The sequence below is a fragment of the Solanum pennellii genome, chromosome 2 (genome assembly GCF_001406875.1).
Source record: "Solanum pennellii chromosome 2, SPENNV200".
Taxonomy (NCBI): Eukaryota; Viridiplantae; Streptophyta; class Magnoliopsida; order Solanales; family Solanaceae; genus Solanum; species Solanum pennellii.
In genome coordinates this window covers 31835-51759 of record NC_028638.1, presented here as the reverse complement: position 1 = coordinate 51759, position 19925 = coordinate 31835, and the positions used below count along the sequence as shown (strand labels likewise).

The 19925-nt window shown below is 34.5% G+C and overlaps 1 long non-coding RNA gene across 1 annotated transcript; it reads right to left on the bottom strand.

Moving 5' to 3' along the window:
• Positions 1–18603: 18603 nt before the first annotated feature.
• Positions 18604–19673, bottom strand: LOC114075981. The gene is made up of 2 exons (XR_003576262.1): positions 18966–19673; positions 18604–18823 (listed from the first exon to the last, which is right to left on the bottom strand). It is a non-coding gene; the product is annotated as an uncharacterized LOC114075981 (long non-coding RNA).
• Positions 19674–19925: the final 252 nt, after the last annotated feature.

The following is a 19925-nucleotide window of genomic DNA, read 5'->3' as shown; positions in this document are numbered from 1 at the left end:
ATGAAGCCCCATTACCCCACATGATCAAGTAAACAAGATAGTAGACCATAAGTAATGCTTTTCTTTATGTCATTTATATCATAAGTAGTTATCATCACTTATCACAACATAGATCATTTCATGTTCATTAACATAGTCAACCTCACAAAATAGAAATATCATATATCATAACACTTATACATTTCATATTTATATTACATTAGAAAACGTCCTAGGACATACCTAAAAGTAAAATTGTGCAACGTCTAGGTAGATTCTGATACCCCTATCTATAATAAGAATAATATTTATGTCATTCTAGTCAATGTCCATTTATTTGTCTTTCAGTTTACTTGAGGTAACAATTGCCTTAACCGACATTAGACCATGTGAGCTAAACATGGAATCTGGTGTCATGAAATCCCACACCGACAGAAGGTGGTCTGCTAGCCAAAGAAGGACAAAACATGTCATAGATTTCTAGGTGGATCCACTAGTATCCTAGGTTGGGAACATAGCTAAAGAACTAGGATATATATTATAGACCCATAGTTACATATTATATGGCAGCCTATCTCATGAGAGTAATTGTGAACCTACCTTCCAACCAGGGAAGGGACACCTCTCATATCTAGTCCATCAGTGCTAAGATTAAGTCCCATTGTGAATAACCTTTAAGTCATCATTTATTCATAAATCTTATCATAAGTCGTTGGAGCTTGACTCCTAGTATAAACATGGTCATAAGTTCTTTAGTTTTAGATGAGAATTTCCTTTCATCATAACCCTTCATTTATGAGATTAACACATTATAATCATAGTGAATAAGGCATGCATGATAAACATCATCACTTGCATTATCATATCCATATCATGATCTCACATTTAACATATTCATCTCCCAACATATATACATAGAATCATCATACATACTTCAATAGGATTGTAACATCATTTATAGGCTAACATCAACATCATAGAGTAATAACGATATTAGAAGACTTACCTCTTCCTTCCAAAAACCTTTATCAAGGATATATGTTCAATACATAACAATCATACAACAACATAGTGAAATACTCAATAACATAACAAATACCTACCCTTAAAGTAATATACAATACCAATTCGTAGTTAAGGATAAGTGAAAGAGTCATTTAAGAGTTCATTCAAGTCATAGTTCCAATACCAACATTTACATGTTATCATTTAGTAGATATAACCCTATCAAAACCATCATTTATAGAAGGAACATGCTTCACATGATATTCAAACATTCAAAGTCAAATACCGAAAAATAAATGCTTAATTGACCATATAAAATCAATATACTTCATCACAAATCATAAATCTAGAGTTAGGAAGAAACCCATTTAGTAGAGTAAAAACCCTATGAATTGAATTCTTGAAAACCATCTTTGAAAGGACCTATTGGGGAAAGAAATCCCAAGAGTGAAAAATTCATACCTTATTGACGAATAATCCACGAATGTGGATTGAAAAACTTGAAGTCTTCATTTTCTTCTTTAAGCTTTTCTTATTCTTCAATGGAGTTTGAAAAAGAGAGCGTTCTTGAGAGAGATGGGAGGAATTTGTTCTGATTTGGATTGTGTAAAAGTGGTATAAAACTGACCTAAAATCATCATAAAGTCATCCCATATAATACCCAAAATACCCTTTACTTAAATGGGTCTTTTTGTGAAGTTAAATTAACTAAAATACGAATTTAATGAATCTAGGAAGTGGCTACGCGTCGGGGGCCAATTCCAATTCTTTTTTTCTAAATTTTGGGTCTAGGCCGTGAGCCTCGTGTCATCTACGCATCGCGAGGCGGAGACCCAATTCTTACTTTGTAAAATTGCTTGAGGAATTAGGCCTCATGTGGGTTGCGCATCGTGCAGTAGCCCCTCAAACTCTGCCTCCTCACTGGCTTCTTTGGCAGCCTGCCTGCACATGCTGGTATCCTCCTCAAGGACCCTTCGGTTGGTCTTTGGGGTGTCGTTACCAAACGTTTGGACTCTTTGTACTACATATTACCTATATAAAGTCTTTTTAGAAGTTTTGTACTTCATTTGAAACTCCCAAACCTTCACCAAACATAAGGATGTGAACTAAATCAATTTAGCTAGTTTCCGGACATCAAGGTCTTTCTTTATCATTTTTGGTCTAACCTTTTCGAATAGAGTTAATATAGGTCTGGAAAAATCATTTTGAACACTATTTAATAGATGAAGCTCTACTCTATGCCAAGGAACTCTCGGATTGTTACAGACACAATAGTTCAACTTTGACTAGCTTACAGACGTTTTGGACGTTTGACCTCCAAGATTTTCAAGATGACTTCTAACACTTATATTCGTCATTTTAAGACATTATTAACTCATGAAATTAATGTTAGGCTCTATATTCACCTAGTATATTTTGGGGTCCTTACAATTTCTTCGAATGATGTAGGTCTAGCCTTACTCACTATTATCAAAGATACACGTAGTGTCACTAGGTAACCCCAATGTGTCGTTTTGATGTATTTGAGGCACTACAAACATTAGGAGTGGTATGATGTGCTGGGTTTATTTAGAATGAGATCTAATAAATTGATTTATCGCTTCCATATTCTCTCTCATTTCATTAATACTCGATATCCATAAGTCATATTTTGGAGAATGATTTGAAGTGTGTTCTCAAAACAACATTTCTCATCTTCTCTAGACTTCTTCTACTCATGAGGAGGCATATACCTCCCGTTGCATTTGCACTATTTTCCACAACATATATTTTTGTGGTCAAGTCATTTTTGTTGACATACCAGGGAAGTTAACTCAAAGTCACCCTCGAATTCTTTGTTTGCCTAAACCGTCTTGCCACCCACTCCCTCATACATACATAGAGGACCTTCATACAAAAACACCTAAACGCGGAAAACCAAACTAGATGTACGATAAGTAAAAGTACATTAAAAATAACAGAAGATTTAATTTACTACATATTCACGTGACACCACTCCCTGGCAGCAATGCCATTTTGATGCTTATCGTGACAAACAGGACTAACCTAAGATTTGAGTGTCTACGATCGTCAATTATATTGTAACTCATCCAAGGGTTAGGGTCGTATCCCGTGGAAGTGGTTTCAAGAATATGTAGTTTGTTATAATTTCATTCTAATTAGTCATACCTAAATATATTTACGAAAAAAAATATTATACATTAAACGGGGTGACACAAAAGTTTTAAATACTGATTGGGATTTTGTTAGATTTATCGAAAAAAGATTATAACTAAAGTTAAATCAAGTATGGGAATAAGTTCTTGGGGTGTGACTGCTTACAACTTCAGATAAGTCATTCGGTACATGCTTTCAATAGGAAATTTGCAAGATAATAGAGACTAATCTAAGCTTTAGATGGAAATAAGTTCTCTCTGGATCAACTTATCTTGTTTCAAATGGGTTCCTCTCAGACACCCATTTGCTGCATCACGGACAACCTACTCCTTACCCCACTTACTCTCTCCAGATAAGAGTTAGGATATGAGAGTAGGGCTCACCCTCTCGAGCTGAACCTTATGTCGACACACTTCATAGGTCATTACCCTAGCTGTCTTGTTTTCGTGACCTCCCTCTCGGGCAAGCCTAAAACACAAGGGTGGTTTTGTACTTGAACTAAAATCACATTAAATGAAACCACATAAACTAGGTCAAAATAACAACTAAAATACATCTAACCAATCACTAAGCAAGACCAAACAATAATATCAACATATATTTGCTAAATTACATCCCATAAATGGGGGGGTAGCCACACATCAAGACATAAAAAATTACACATAAAATGATGTTTAAATCACATGGGTATAGGAAATTAAAGCTTTATTTAAGCAAAGGAAGAAGACTGGAAAAGACACACTTGCAACTTGGGAAAGATGACCTCTTTCTTTCTTCAAGTCTTCCATAAAAACTCTTTCAAAATATGAGAGAAACTACAAAACAAATAGTATGCTAAGTTAAAAAACAAAAATAATGTTTGGATTTTTATAAAACTAATAACAACGGCTAGTATTTATAGTTTTTAGAATTATTACTGCAGTGGATCTTTGGCGATGTTTGTCGAGGTCCCCGAATGACTAAGCCTCTCACCCATCTTCTATTTTATTGTCATTTTCTCCTTGCCTTTAGTTTCTTCATGTCTTTAACAATTGGGCAGTATATCATGCTTCACAAACTTATTCAGCGATGCGTCAACTACTTCTTTCAACAACTTTTTTAATCCTTTTTCTTTAGGGCTTCTCGTAGTGGAATAAAGGGCGAAGAATATCCCTTCAGTGACTCGCCAAGTGTGTTTTGTGATGCTTAGGCTTCAGATTCTTAGTTTTTTCAGCCTTTTTGTTCCCTTTTGAGCATAAGTTTCCATGCTTGCATACAATTTTTAAATACTTGAAATATAATAGTTTTATTAGATATTGAGATAAAATAAGCATTTGAGGACACTATTTGTATCAAAAATAAAGCCCTAATGAGTCTAATTTTTGGACACATCAACAATCAGGATTAACTACGCTAACTCAAATATCATTCACAACTTTAGAACTACAACCCATTGCATGTTTAGACACAAGTTCCATTAGGGTGATCATTTTAGCCATGTTTTCATCCCGCTCTTCGTATTTTTCTATTTCTTACTTTATCATCATGAAATTTAAAGGAGACACCTGATCATCATGTTTATACGATGCTCGGTTTATATTCGTCTTCCTATCAAGTAAATATAATGGTTTCACAAAAAGTTGTTGCATAATACCCGCTAGGACAAGTGTATCACCCACACATTTGTTCACAGTATCATGACCAAAGAGTAACCCCTAGAATTTAGGGCATTCTCAAACCGGAACACGTCATACTCAACCTCTCGGAGGTCTTGTTCAATCCACTTTACTTCCTTACATAATATCATGTATGAATGGAGGGAATTTAAAATTTTCTTTAAGCCTAACCAAAAGGTATTTCATAAAAGCGGAATCATCTCTAATAAAATTGTCTCAAAAACTATCTAACTTTGACACGAATGAAACATCTTGGACACAGCACACATAACATCTAAAATATAAAAAAACATAAAGGAATATAAAGGTTTATACTCAAAACTATGACGAATAACCACTTCTTCTCTTCTCGGAAATCTTGAAACTCTACCCTTCAAGTAACTCTATACTATCAAGACCCTACATGGACAACATGTAGGCAACGTGCATTAGTAAAATGTGTACTAAGTATGGAAACTGCATAAAAACATAAGATATATCAAAGGGTTAGTCAACAATAGACATAATCATAAGGGTTAAATACATAAGCATATCATGAATATCATAAGTATATTAAAGCATCATAAAATATACATAAGAGTCCATACTTAACCCTTTTTGTCCTTCTTATTCAAATGAACTATATCACAAGTCACCTCCAAGTATACTTGTGCAAGACTAAGGTAGAATCTCGTACTACTACCAAAGATAACTACCTCTCTTTGGTCATACTAATTCATATTTCACTTTCATAATTAAGACTTAAGTTCAATCGTACCATACGAGCACTATGCCCCTAGGTCAACTCAAACACACGTGTGCAATGCATGTTAAACATCCCCTAATATTTCACACAATAAGAATATCTTTAAATCATCCTATCTTTTTCATATCATCATATGAGTTATCTTATATACCTAGTTCATTTTTTCAAGTTACTATACAAGCTAAACATACATCATGTAGGGGTCATGTCTTAGGTAGATTCAAGTCATACTTAAGCAATGTATAGATGGAATCCTGTACTACCATCCATACTAAGTACTTCTCTAGGCTAACCCAATCCAAGCTAACTTATCTTGTAATATTGTCTATTAAGCTTAACATACTACCATAATATACCCACTACCATTGAAATCATCTCAACATACTAACCAATCTAACTAAGAAAGGATTCCACCCTACTAACAACCATGCAATCAATCATGTAGATGCAAGCTGTCCATAGGGGAGTATGAATCTTCAACCCTAAGCTACCATGAGAAACTAATCTCAAGATATTCCATGAATTACACCTTACATGGAAATCAAGCTACTATTAGGAGAGTATGGGCCTTTCTACTATATATATCATTAAATGGTTTTGGTAAAACCAAGTCAAGTTACCGTGAAGTTTAACACCTAAAGCTATCATGAGTAATCTAACCCAAGCTTCCATGCGATTTAATATCTCAAGCTACCATGAGTATTTAAACTAAAGCCTCCTTGAGATTTACTATATCAAGCTACCCTTGATATATACTATCTCAACTTACCATGAGTACTTCAACTCAAGGTACCATGTCCTTGGTGTTGTCTCACCAAATCTATTACACAACAAGTGGTCATACAACCCATCTTCAATCTAACCTTTGTTTACCATACGTTGATTCATGTTAGGTTTCTAAATTAATCTAGGGTTCCTCTATGTGAGAACTTGTTTCTTCTAATCATATCCATGTCTACGTGCAGATGAGAAAAGAAATATACTCACAATAATCCTAAACAAGAATTTACCCTCAGATACCTAAATACAATGGCCATAAGCTCTATACAAAATTACTATATTTAGTCCTTCATTGTTCATACTCAATCACGTGTTAATCTATTCAATTAGACAATTACAAGGTAATTCTTTTCATTCACGATCACCTAGGTTCAATTCCAACTCCCTAGGTCAAGATCAATCTTAATCAATTAGACTTATTTCAATTCATACCAAGGTGATTAAATAATTATCCAATAGCATAGAATACAATTGCATTAAGTAGACTAACATAAAACCTTCATCTAGCCTCTAGGCCTAAAATCACCATGATCTCCTTCAAGTTCAATTATCATAATTAACAATGAAAAATCCATGAAAAACATTACATGAACATCACATGAACAAAGTGAATGTTACCCACTCTATTGGGATCAAAAACACACCTTACCCACAATGCAATCACAACCCTCACTTGTTCCGTGTTCTTTGGATTCTCAATTGTAGGGAAACTAGGGGGACTCCATGGATGTATAAGCTTCACATAACTTATATAAGAGACTTAAACCCAGATTTAAACCTTGGTGAATTCGTCCTAAAGATGCTTCAATTTTTCTTCTTCTTTAATGGTGGTTTTCGAAGAATTTTGGGAGCGATAGGTTTTGATTTGAAGTCTAGGGTATTATTGGCTACTGTGCTGCTTATATACTTCTCAAATACCTACAATAAAATACAATAATTAATCCCTAATGTTCCCAAAAGATCCTTGAAATTATTAGACATTTAACAAACATAAATTTGACTTAAAAACAACGCGGTCAAATCTGGGCACTTACTGAGCGTCGCGGAGGCATTTTTGATTCTTTATAAAGAAAACTAGTTTGGGACAGAATGGTCGCGATGTACCCGTGTCGCAGGGAAAAAATTGCCCTTTACGAGATTGCTCCGCGTCGCAAAGCTACTGCCAGATCTAGGCTGCCCGGCAGCTTCATTTCCCTACGTTTAGGTCCTCCTCAAGGACCCTTAGGCTGGTACACGGGGCGTCATTCTCAGAATTTTCAACCCTTTACATGTCAGGATACATGTAGGAACTATATTCTCAATTTAATCGTCAAACCATCAACCAAAACTCCACTACAAACGACTACGTTACACTGGTTTGACTTTGACTAGTTTTCGGATATCTTTGACGTTCTTGGACATTTGACCTCCAAACACTTACAAACTTTATATGCTGACTTTAAACACTATTATTAGTCAATTAATAACCTATAAGATTATGATACACGTGATAGGCTCTAGATTCCCCTAGTTCATTTTGGGGTCATAACAATATCCCCCACTTGGGATACATTCGTCATAAAATGACACCTTACTAACACTTCACTAAAGGACCAACTCTAGACTAGCAGCCCAAAGTATATGCATTATACCTAAATGCAAATACCTAAATCAAAGAAAACAATTCAATTGAAGCTAATCATAACTACACATAATCATAGGAAGACCTCATAAAAAGGCTACTTATCCCCCCACTTGGGAACGAGCAACACATGTCTTTCTAAAATCAATTCCTCATCATAAGGAAACATCAAAATCTTCAAGGCAAATCATAATCATGGAAAATCTCAATAAATATTCATAAATCAATAAAGAAACACATACAGGAAAGGGACATAAGGATACTATTTTTGATCACCCTTTGATTGGAGAGCGTAGAACTTATTCTTGGGTTTATGAACACTTTTCACATTACTAGAAGCAAATTTCTTGCCTCCTCTTCTTGTAAACCTAGCCTTATCGAAATATTACTAGGCACAATTCATAATCTCACTTGATCCTAGTAACCAGGACTAAACTTCTCATACTCACTATATAACCCAAGGTGACAATCTCTAGTAAACCTAGCTTATGTATATTTAGGATACATAAGAACCTCATTCCCCCATTTGGAGCAAGCCTATGGTAACTCCTTTCTAAACATCAATAAGATTTCACATCCTTCACCCAAGGTGAATCTTAAAAAGAGGTGAATTACACTTCTACCCTCCTTAGAAGAGTCTATTCACTTGGCCCTTATAGGTAGCACTCAAACACTCTATTCTACCCATTCTATCAACATTTATCAAAACAACTCATGGCCTTCTACAAACCATCAACATTAAATAGATCAACCAACTCATACTAAAAACAACAGCATAACTCATCATTTGAACTATATCAAGTCATATAGCCTTAATAGGACCTTCAGCCCACTTTTCTCCCTCACTCATTGTAGTATAATACTTCTAATAGTCACCTCTTAGAGACCGTCAGATACGCGATAAGAGAGAGGGATTATAGATCTATGGCACAACTTGAAGAATGAAGAAGTGAAACTTTCCTAAGCATCTCATACTCTTCTAATCATAGGTGTGTCACGGCCTACACATATGAATAAGAATCTACTAGACGTAGTTTTTGAGAAATCCTAAGACCATTTTCATAACCTTATGCTCTGAAACGGTGTTTGTCATGACCCGAGAGTACCCTCTGGAAGTTAAGGTATTCTCAAACTGGAACACGGCGTACTCGACCTCTCGGAGGTCTTTTATAAGCCACTTGAATTCATTACCATGATATCATGCATAACTGGAGGGAATTTTTTTAAAAAATTCATTAAGCATAAACCAAAAGGTATTTCATAAAAGTGGAAGCATCTCTAATAACATTGTCTCAAAAACCATCTAACTTTGTCAGGAATGAAACATCTTGGGACGCAGTCCACATAACGTCCAAAATATAAAAAAAAAACATAAAGGAAAATAAAGGTTTGTCGTCCAAACTATGAGGACTCACCACTTCTTGCTTTCTTGGGACCTTCAAGCTCTACCGTTCAAGCAACTCTATCTTCTCAAGACCCTACATGGATAACATGTTGGTAAGATGCGTTAGTAAAACATGTACTAAGTATCGAAACTACATACCAACATCAGATATATCAAAGGGTTAGTCAACAATAGAAATAATCATAAGAAATAAAGACATAATCATATCATGAATATCATAAACATGTAGAGCATCATAAAACATATGAAAGTTCATACTTAACTCTTTTAGTCCTTCTTACTCAAATAAAGTATATCACAAGTCACCTCTAAATATACTTGTGCAAGGCTAACGTAGTATCCCATACTACTACCGTTGGTCATACTTGATCATAGTTCACTTTATTAATTAATACATATGTTCAATCATATCATATGAATAATATTCCCCTTGTTAATCCCAAAACACACATGTGACATGCATGTGGATAATCCCATAATACTTCACACTTCACACAATAAGCATATCTTGAAATCACCTTGACTTTTTCATATCATCATATGAGCATCTAATAGACCTAGTTCATATTTTAAAGGAAATATCCAAGATAAAAATACATTATTTAGGGGTCATGTATTAGATAGCTTAAAGTCATACTTGTGCAATGTATAGATGGTATCCCATATTACCATCCATGCTAACCTATCTTGTAATCTTTTTTATTAATGTAAGACCTCCAAAATGAGTTAGGGTCTATAGAGCCTAACATGTTAATCATAAGGTTATAAAGTCCCAAAATGACTTATAATATAGTTTAAGGCAGTGTCTAAAGTTTGAGGTGATTTGGAAGTCAAACGTCAAGGGACGACCAAGACGTTCGAGGAGAAGTCACCTATGTGCCTCATGTGTCTATGCATGCTTATATTTGTACCTAATGAGCTTATGAAGTCTTAAAATGATTTATACTTATGCTAATTTGAAGTATTAGGATTTTTGTGAAGTGTGGAGGTCAAACGTCCAAGAACGTCTAAGACGTTCAAAAGTTAGCCCTTGAGACCTTCAAGTATGTCTTGATGGGGCCTAGCCTGTTTAAACATGTTTTATGTGTGGATTTGGGTGAAACTTGAATGGATGTCCTTTATTTTTAAATTTTCATATTTATGTTGGAAACGCCAGGGTGCGACTTCACAAGAGTCCCGCAAAAGGGACCACAAGAAGGACCCAAGGGTTGTAGAAACACTACCTTGGAAGTGTCAATCGACTAAACCAAAAGACACCCAGTTGGTTGACCAACGGACCGTTGGTGATGTATATTCAATAAATAATTATGTTGATCAAGGATCAACCCATGAGCAGGTAAAGGTCCAATAAACTAAAACCACAGACGGACCATCGATTAACCTACGCGTCGTCGATGGTGGTCCTTTGATGCATCCTGGTGCACTGCCTCCGCAATGTTTCATTGAAGTGGTGAATGGGAAATTTACCCCATGTATTAAAATGACCCTACTTTATTTATTTATCTATTTTTGTCTGTATAAAAGTGATCAAAAAATTGATCAACCCGTTCCCAATCCCATACACACAAAATCTACTTTCCCTCCAAAACCAATTCTCCCTAGAAACCTCCATTGTTGGTGAAGCTCAAGAACATATTAGACATTTGATTTCCATGGATTAATAATCAAGTTTTATAGGTTTTTTAATTGACAAAGGTATGGCAATCCTTCATCTGTAAGTAACCTTTCACTTGGAGAGTTAATCTCAATGTTTTTCAAAGATATTTCATTATCAAACTTCTTCTTCTTCAATCTTTTCATGAGTTCTTTCTAAGAACGTTTTGAATGACTTAATCATGATGAATTGATGATAATGTATTAGTTTTAACGTACTTTTCAATCCAATTGCATTATTAACCCATGTCCCTTCCCAAAATCGTTTTAACCCTTACATGGGCATTATGATCATGGCTTATTAATTGTTTAATTGTGATTCTCTTACATTGAATTGTTTATATATACTGTTATTTACGTGAATTTATTATGAAGGAACCATGTGGATCAATGTATGAAGATATGAACATGACTAATATATGCCTTTATCTGATCAATGTAGTATGGACCTTTTACTGAATAATAGTGACATTTGATTATGTTGTAGTTAATGTAGATACTGACTTAGGTTAATAAGTTAGTTAAATTGTAAGTATATATCCTTTATAATCAAATTAAAGAAGGCTTATATGAATTGATCTAGGTTCTTCTAGTTTATCAAGTGGTAACTTGTGATCTTGACATTAGGTTGGTTGTCTTGTGACTCGATCATGGTTAATTGTCCTTAGGTACTTCCTATATGGATAATTTGATGATAATTAGGTATAATTGGTCTAATATGAGTAGATAACCATGGAATTGGTAAAGATTGAATTAGATTTTTCTAGCTTATAAAGTGGATGTTGTAATGTATATGACATGATCTAAATGTTAGGGTAGATTAGGCATGATTTCGTTTGAGTAAGGATATCTTTAGCTACTTCCCTACATGTGTATTTTTGATAAATTGTTATTTATGATCAATGCTAGAGAATTGGGTTAAAGATCTATGCTCTTCTACTTTCTTGTATATATGTGATGTATTGTATTACATTGTAATATGATCTTGTAGCGACTTGTACATGTTTTTTTTTATGATTATGGTATTTTAGATACTTCCATATACTTGAGTTATTGATGAAAGAGTATTAATGGTCAATGATGACCAAATGCTAAAGGATTGGTAAGAATTGCTCTACTCATTTACTTTTATACTTGTTTATAGCAATGTTGATGAAGCCTTGTATGTCATTGTGCAGTATGGTCCACTTATAGTGGCGGTGTTTACTTTATTTTCATTGTATATGTGTTTACCATGGCCTTGAAGGAAAATTGATTAATATATGAATGAGTGGTTATGATGATCACCTTATGTATAACTTGTGCCTAGTTTTCTTCTTTAGTTGTGAATCTAGGTTATGTTACTATTGTTATGAGCATGTAAATGGTTAGTTTAAATTATGTGTAGGTGCTACAATTAAAAAGTGTTAAATATTGATGACCCCTACCCATGCACCCCTATTTGAAGGTTTGAATAGTTAATGTTAGGAGTCTTAAAGTGTAATATGAAGTTACTTTGCCTCCTAAGCTAAGTTGTGTTGTGTGGTCTATGCTTGAGTATGTATTGTGATCTTAAGAGGGTGGATACCTCAATATTTTGTTGATAGCCATTATGCTATCATATTGACCAATGTACACACACCCTCTCTTTACATGCATGCTTACAAGTAGCATAGATGATGGTGCCTAAATGAAAGGTAGTTCTCATATGCACTAGTGTCTACTACTATGCATGTTAAGTTTATATCTATGAAATTATGATATGTGTTTCCTTAACTAGGATGACTTTATAGGTGTACTTGTATGGGAAAGGGTATAGGACTTTGCCTATGCTTTGCACATATGTGCCTGGATAGGATAGTTTCTAGTTTTTGTTTCTATATCCATGAATATGAATGTATGAACATGTGTGACCTTTAATGTATTATGTGAAAAGTTTGCTCACATATACATATACACACACACATGAAAGATGATCTAGTGAATAGAGGGGGCTTGAAAGGTGTGCTCAAGGGTATACTAAACTATATAGTGCTAATAATATATGTTATGTCCATGTGAAAGCATTTCTAACATGATGTAGGTTGATGAATATTCATCTATGACCTATGAGCTAAGAATATGACGGGATGACTCTCCTAAGCCAATGTTTTTATAAAGAAATCATAATAAATGCCTTTTCAATAAAAAGGAACTTAGCTTAGCACTGAGTGAACTTGTATATTAGTGTGTGTCCCTTTCCAATATGAGAAGGAAGGTCTACGATAAATCTCATGAGGTGGATAACCACAATGCCTCAAAAGGAATAAATAGGGTTTACATAAGTGAATAACCATAATTCCCCATCTTGGCATAAAGAGGGTTTTCACATTTACCTCCAAGTTCCTCTATGCTTGCCACATAGGATCTAGCAAGTGAATTCACTTAGTATGCTAGCATGTGTTAATTTTCTACCTTTGATAGGTAAGAACACCTTCCATTGGTGTAAGGCTCTACAACACCAAATTCCATGTTTAGCCCCCATGGTCTTAGTGTCAATTAAGGCTATACTTTCCCTAAGGTAAAAAAGACAATGGAAGGAAATGACTAGGAACATAACTAGGATGACTTAAGGGAGTTTATTTAGGATAGGTGAATTAATGAACCCATCTAGACATTGCACAAGTAGCTTCTTAGGAAGTTCTAAGAAGGTGTTCTAAGATGTATGATTACGATTATGTCTTTGGGCGTGGCATGGTAGTATTTGTCTATTAGTCATGTTTATGTCATGGTATGATTCTATGTGATGTGGTCTTATTCTTATATGCACTATGTGAGTCATAATTACTATATTATGAAGGTTGTTGACATGAATGAGGTTGTCTTCACTTAATATGTTGATGTATGAATTGAATCATAAGGTTTGTGGTCTCATGAAGGGCATACTAAATATGTGTGGGGTTATGGGGCTTCACATGTACATTGCACTAGTAGACTAAGATTGAGATCATGAACAAGGTCTTATAATGATTTATGTGAATTGAAGTCACTATATGTGAAAATTGATGTAGCTTATTGTAAAGCCAATAGAGCCTTGACTTAAATGTGTCTTTGATAGGTTATACTTGTATGATGGTATCTATTTTCTTGTATAGGTTGTATGTATGGTTTTCCTTGTGTCATTAAGGTTATGCATTGCACCAAGTATTACTAGAGGGTTACTTGGGAGGTTAATGAATAAAAGAAAAGAATGATCACTGTAAAGAAGGAAATAGTCCATTGTAAAGTAACTCAAAAATGACTTAAATTTTTTTATGTTTTTTTCTATGATGTTTGTCCTTTGAATATGTCTATATGAAGTATGTAAATGATATAAATGCTATTGTATCAAGGTTTTATGAAGATTTACTCAAAAAGGCATGATGTATGATTTCAAGAAAATGTCCTTTTTAAATGCATGTTTTTGCATGGTTCACATACTTAGTGCATTCTTGTACTAATCCAATTCTTCTCTACTTCTTACACATAGTATATGTTATGGATGCTTAAAGGATGTTTATATGATTGATGAGCTTAATATGTGATTCCCAATCTCAAGGAAAGGAATTCTTAAGTCCAAGGATATCCTAATGTTTAGTTACTGTAAAGTTTTATGAATTATATAGTTATGTATTATACTGTAAGAGGCGTGTCGCTAAATCACTATAATGTTGTTGAGTCTAAGATAGCAACGTTACCTAGAGTCCAAGTATATAATATTATATTTTGTATATATGAAGTGAAGTTTCTAAGTATATGATGTGATATGAAAATTTTCATATTTTCCACTAAATTTACTATGACAATGTGATGACATATAACTATGGGCTTGTATAAGACCTCCGAGAGGTCAAGTACGCCATGTTACTTCTAGGGGGTGCTCCCCGAATATGATAATTAAGCTCAAAATACTACCATAATAGATCCACTACCATGGAAAGCATCTCAACATAAAAACCAAGCTAACTAAGGAAGGATACAACCCTCCTAACCACAATGCAACCAATCATGTAGATGCAATCTAACCATAGGGGAGCTTGAATCCTCAACCCTAAGCTATCATGAGAAACTAATCTCAATTTATTCCATGAATTACACCTTCCATTCAAATCAAGCTACCATTAGGATAGTATAGGATTTTCTCCTAAAGCTACCATGAAATGCTTTTTGCCAAACCAAGTCAAGATACCGAGAAGTTCAACACCTCAAGCTATCATGAGTTATCTAAACCCAAGCTTCCATGAGATTCAATATCTCAATCTACCATGAGAATTTCAAATCAAGCCTCATTGAGATTGTCTATCTCAAGCTACCTTTTAGATCTACTATCTCAAGCTACCATGTCCTTGGTGTTGTCTCACCAAGTCTACTACACAAGAAGTGATCATACAACCCACCTTCAAGCTAACCTTAGTCTACTATACATTGATTAATGTCAGATTCTTAAATCAATCTAGGGTTCCTTTATGTGAGAACTTGATTCTCCTAATAATATTCATGTCTAGGTGTAAAAGAGAAAGGAAATATAATCACAATAATCCTTATCAAGAATTTACCCTCAAATCCCAAACTTCAATTGTCATAAGTCCTATAAACAATTACTATATTTAGTCCTTCATTATTCATACTCAATTGCATGTTAATCTATTAAATTAGATCATTAGAAGGTAATTATAGTCATTCGTGATCACCTAGGTTCAATTCCAACTCCCTAGGTCAAAAGATCATCCTTAAAAAATTAAACCTATTTCAATTCATATCTAGGTGATTCAATCATGATCCAATAGCATAAAATACAATTGCGTTGAGTAAACTAACATAAAAACTTCATCTAGCCTCTAATGGCCTAAAATCACCATCATATCCTTCAAGTTAAATTACCATAATTCACAATGAAAACTCCATGAAAAACAGTACATAAACATCACATGACAATAAGTGAATGTTACCCACTCTATTGGGATCACAAACACACCTTACCCACAATGCAATCACAACCCTCACTTGTTTGGGGTTCTTTGGATTATCAATTGCAAGGAAATCAGGGGGACTTCATGAATAGAAGAATCCATGGATGAATAAGCTTCACATACCTTATATTAGATCTTATACCCAGCTTGAAACCTTGGTGAATTTCTCCTAAAGCTGCAGCAGTTTTTCTTCTTGTTCAATGGTGGTTTTGGGAGAATTTTGGTAGAGAAAGATTTTTATTTGAAGTCTAGGGTCTTTTTTGATATTGTGCTGCTTATATACTCCTCAAATACCTACAATAACCGCCAATAATCAATCCCTAGATTTATCAAAAGACCCCTGCAACTATTGGATATTTTAACAAGCTTAAATTTGACTTAAAAACGACGCGACCAAATAAGGGCACTTACTGCGCGTCCCGGAATTAATTATTATTCTTTGTTGAGGAAACTAGTTTGGGACAGAATTTTTTGCGATGTCCCCATGCTGCAGGGAAAAAACTGCCCCTTATGTGATGGCTCCGCGTCGCGTAGGCATTGCCAGATCTAGGCTGTCCGGCAGCTTCACTGGCCTATGTTTGGGTCCTCCTCGGGGACCCTTTGGCTGGTCCCGAGGCCTCCTTTTGGGACGTTTTAATCCTTTACATGTATGGATATGCTTAGTAACTATATATACTCAATTTCACCATCAAACCACTCAACCAAAACTTCACTATAAAACACTATGTTACACTAGTTCGACCTTAACTAGTTTTCGGACGTTCTTGGACGTTTGACCTCCAAACACATAGAAACTTTATATACTGACTTTAAACACTTTTATTAGTCAATTTAAGACCTTATAAGATCATGAAAAACATGTTAGGATATAGATTAACCTATTCATTTTGGGGTCATAATTAATAGAGTCTAGACTCAGGCAGAAGTGTTGTAACAACACGTTGTTTGGAAGGCCATGGGTTTGACATTAGAGTAAGTAATTATTATAACTCATACATGTTTCGTGGATTGGTTAACAATCAATATGTTTAAAGACTTCAATATTATATTTCAATGTCATAATCTTTGAAGAAGGTGAAATTCTTGTGTACAATGCCTCGGTAAGATCATCCCAAGACCTAATAGAATCCCTCAATAGATCACTTAACCATTTGGCTCATTTCCCATCAAAGAGAAAGGGAACAGCCGGAGTCGGACTCACTCCTATGATATGTTTTTGAATGCAAATGGAGCACATACATCCACAAAGTTCTTGATATGATCATGGGGATCCTCATGATCTAGCTTTCAAATAGTTCATTCATTTGCAAGAGATGAAACATTGCTCTAGTCACATGGAAGACAACATTCCCCATGACTTGATTTAAAAGAATAGCACCTACACCACCCAATTGAACCGCGCCAATGAAATCATTCATATTACCAATGTCAGTTTGTTGTCCAAGGTGGTTACCGTTTTTTCTGTACACACTCATTACGTCATCTATTAACAAACAACCAACAACAAACACCAAAAAGTTGTAAGTTGATTCAACTACAAACAAGATAAGATGACAACTCTACTTCCCTAAGAGAATTCTAAATACCATTTCGAAGAATGCCTAACCCCTTCCTTTTGAAATAATTTGAACCCCTTACCTAGATCAATTGGTTTCGTAGACTATCTTTTAAGTTAACTTATTAATAGGATTTCTAGTTTTCCTAAAAATTAGGTGGCGACTCGCTTTTCCCTTTTACCCGTTTTTAAAATTCTGACACATTAAGTTCTTTGTTAATTGAATCACCGCGACGTTGCTTTCATTCAAAGAATGTCAACAACTAATACCACAAAAAATAAAAAAAATGATATTTCCTATTCTAGTCCTTGTTAGAACTCAAAAGTGCCAACGTTTACCCCCTCTTATCAAACAAAAGCCATTAAATATGTATCTATATGCCTATAACCCAATACACGAAAAATGGAAAAACTGGCATTCCCAGTCTGAACCTTTTTTGAACTTGAAAATATAGATGTTTGACCCTCCCAACAAACCTACTAAATTAAATAGGTCATTACATATGCTCACAAACACTTCATCCATAAAACCTCCAGGATAAGTTTTCATCCAAAATTAATGGACTATACCACAAGAATATTTCAAAATTCACTATTTCTTGCTCTAGGCCTCATTTGAATTGAAGAATTCAAATGTTTTCTCTTTTGAACCAACGCTCGCCATTAATAAAGACCTCACCGACACCAATAAATTATTTTGGTCGAAGTACTACACGGATAACTTATCACCCAAAATCCATGGACTAGAGTGCATGAAAACTAGAAAATCTATATTTATCATTTCACTGATAATATGATTTTGAAAATGATGATATTTTCCCTCCCAAATAAACATGTTTCTTTAAATAGGTCTTCAGGGATGCCTAAAAAGGACTTTGGTCAAAAACCCGCCAAGATAAATTTGTATTTCTCATTCAAGCCCTCATTTCAACTTGAAAATGTCGATATTTGTACCTCGGAACAATTGCATGACCTTAATAAGGATGTCATGGATGCCTACAAATAATATTGGTCAAAATACCACAATGATCAATTATGACTAAAATTCCATGGACTATGACGCACAAGAAAAAAATCGATATTTCTCATTCCGACCTTGATTGAACTTTAAAAAGTTTTAACATTTTCCAATCGAACTAATGTACACCATTATATACATGGATTCCCATAAAAGAATTTCGACAATAAAACCAGTGTGATCAAATATCACCCAAAATTCATGGAATAGCACATGTAAAATGGAAAATTTGGTCTCCCTTTTTGTGCTTCGTTTGAACTTGAAAATAACGACGTTTGCCCCTCTGAAAAACATATGATAGAAATAATGTCATCACATAAGCCCACACGAAATTTCTCCCAAAATTCATCGGGATCATATATCACCAAAATACATGAACTTTTAACACAAAAATAATAGATAAACCAATATATCCTATTTCGAACCTGATTTGAACTTGAAAATGTTGAAGTATGACCCACCATAACAACGTACACTATTAAATAGGTCGTCATGAATGCCCACAAAAATACCATCCAATCACTAGGATCACATCACCCAAAATTCATGGACTATAGATAAAAAAAAATGGAAAATTCACTATTTCTCATTCGAGGCCTCATTTGAACCGAAAATTTCCACAGTTTACTCCTTCGAACCAACACATGCAATTAATAAATTCTTAAATAACACCCGTTAAATATTTGAGCCAAAATACCGCATGGATCACATATCACCCAAAATTTGTTGACTAGATCACACGAAAAATGGAAAAATAGGTATTTCTCAATTCACAGCTAATTTAAATTTCAAAATGCCCAGAAAACAATTCGGTCCAAATACCACTAGGATCACATAACAACGCAAATATACGGACTATGGCACATGGAAAATGGGAAAAATTTGTTTTTCTTGTTCTATCCCTCCTTTGAACTTTAAAATACCGATGATAGCCCCTCAGGAACAATTCATCCTATTAATAAAGTTTACAAGGATGCCCAGAAAAATATTTGGTCAAAATACCTCAAGAACTACATATCATACAAAATTTATGGACTACAGCCCGCCAATAATTAAAAAATAGAATTTCAGGTTTTAGGACCTCGTTTAACTCAAAAATGTTGTTGTTTGCCCCTCGGAACAAACGAATACTATTAATCGTTAGGGACATCCTCAAAAAATTTTGGCCAAAATAGTACTGAGATCACATACCACCCAAAATTAATGGATTATGCACAAGAAAAATGGAAAATCAATATTACTCGTTCTAGGCTTTCTTTTAACTAAAAATCTCAATGTTTTTCTTCCGGACCAACCCACACAATTAATAAAGTCGTCACAGAAAACAACCAATCATTTCGGAAAAATTGTTGGGTAGATGTCATATTACCAAAAATCCATGAAAT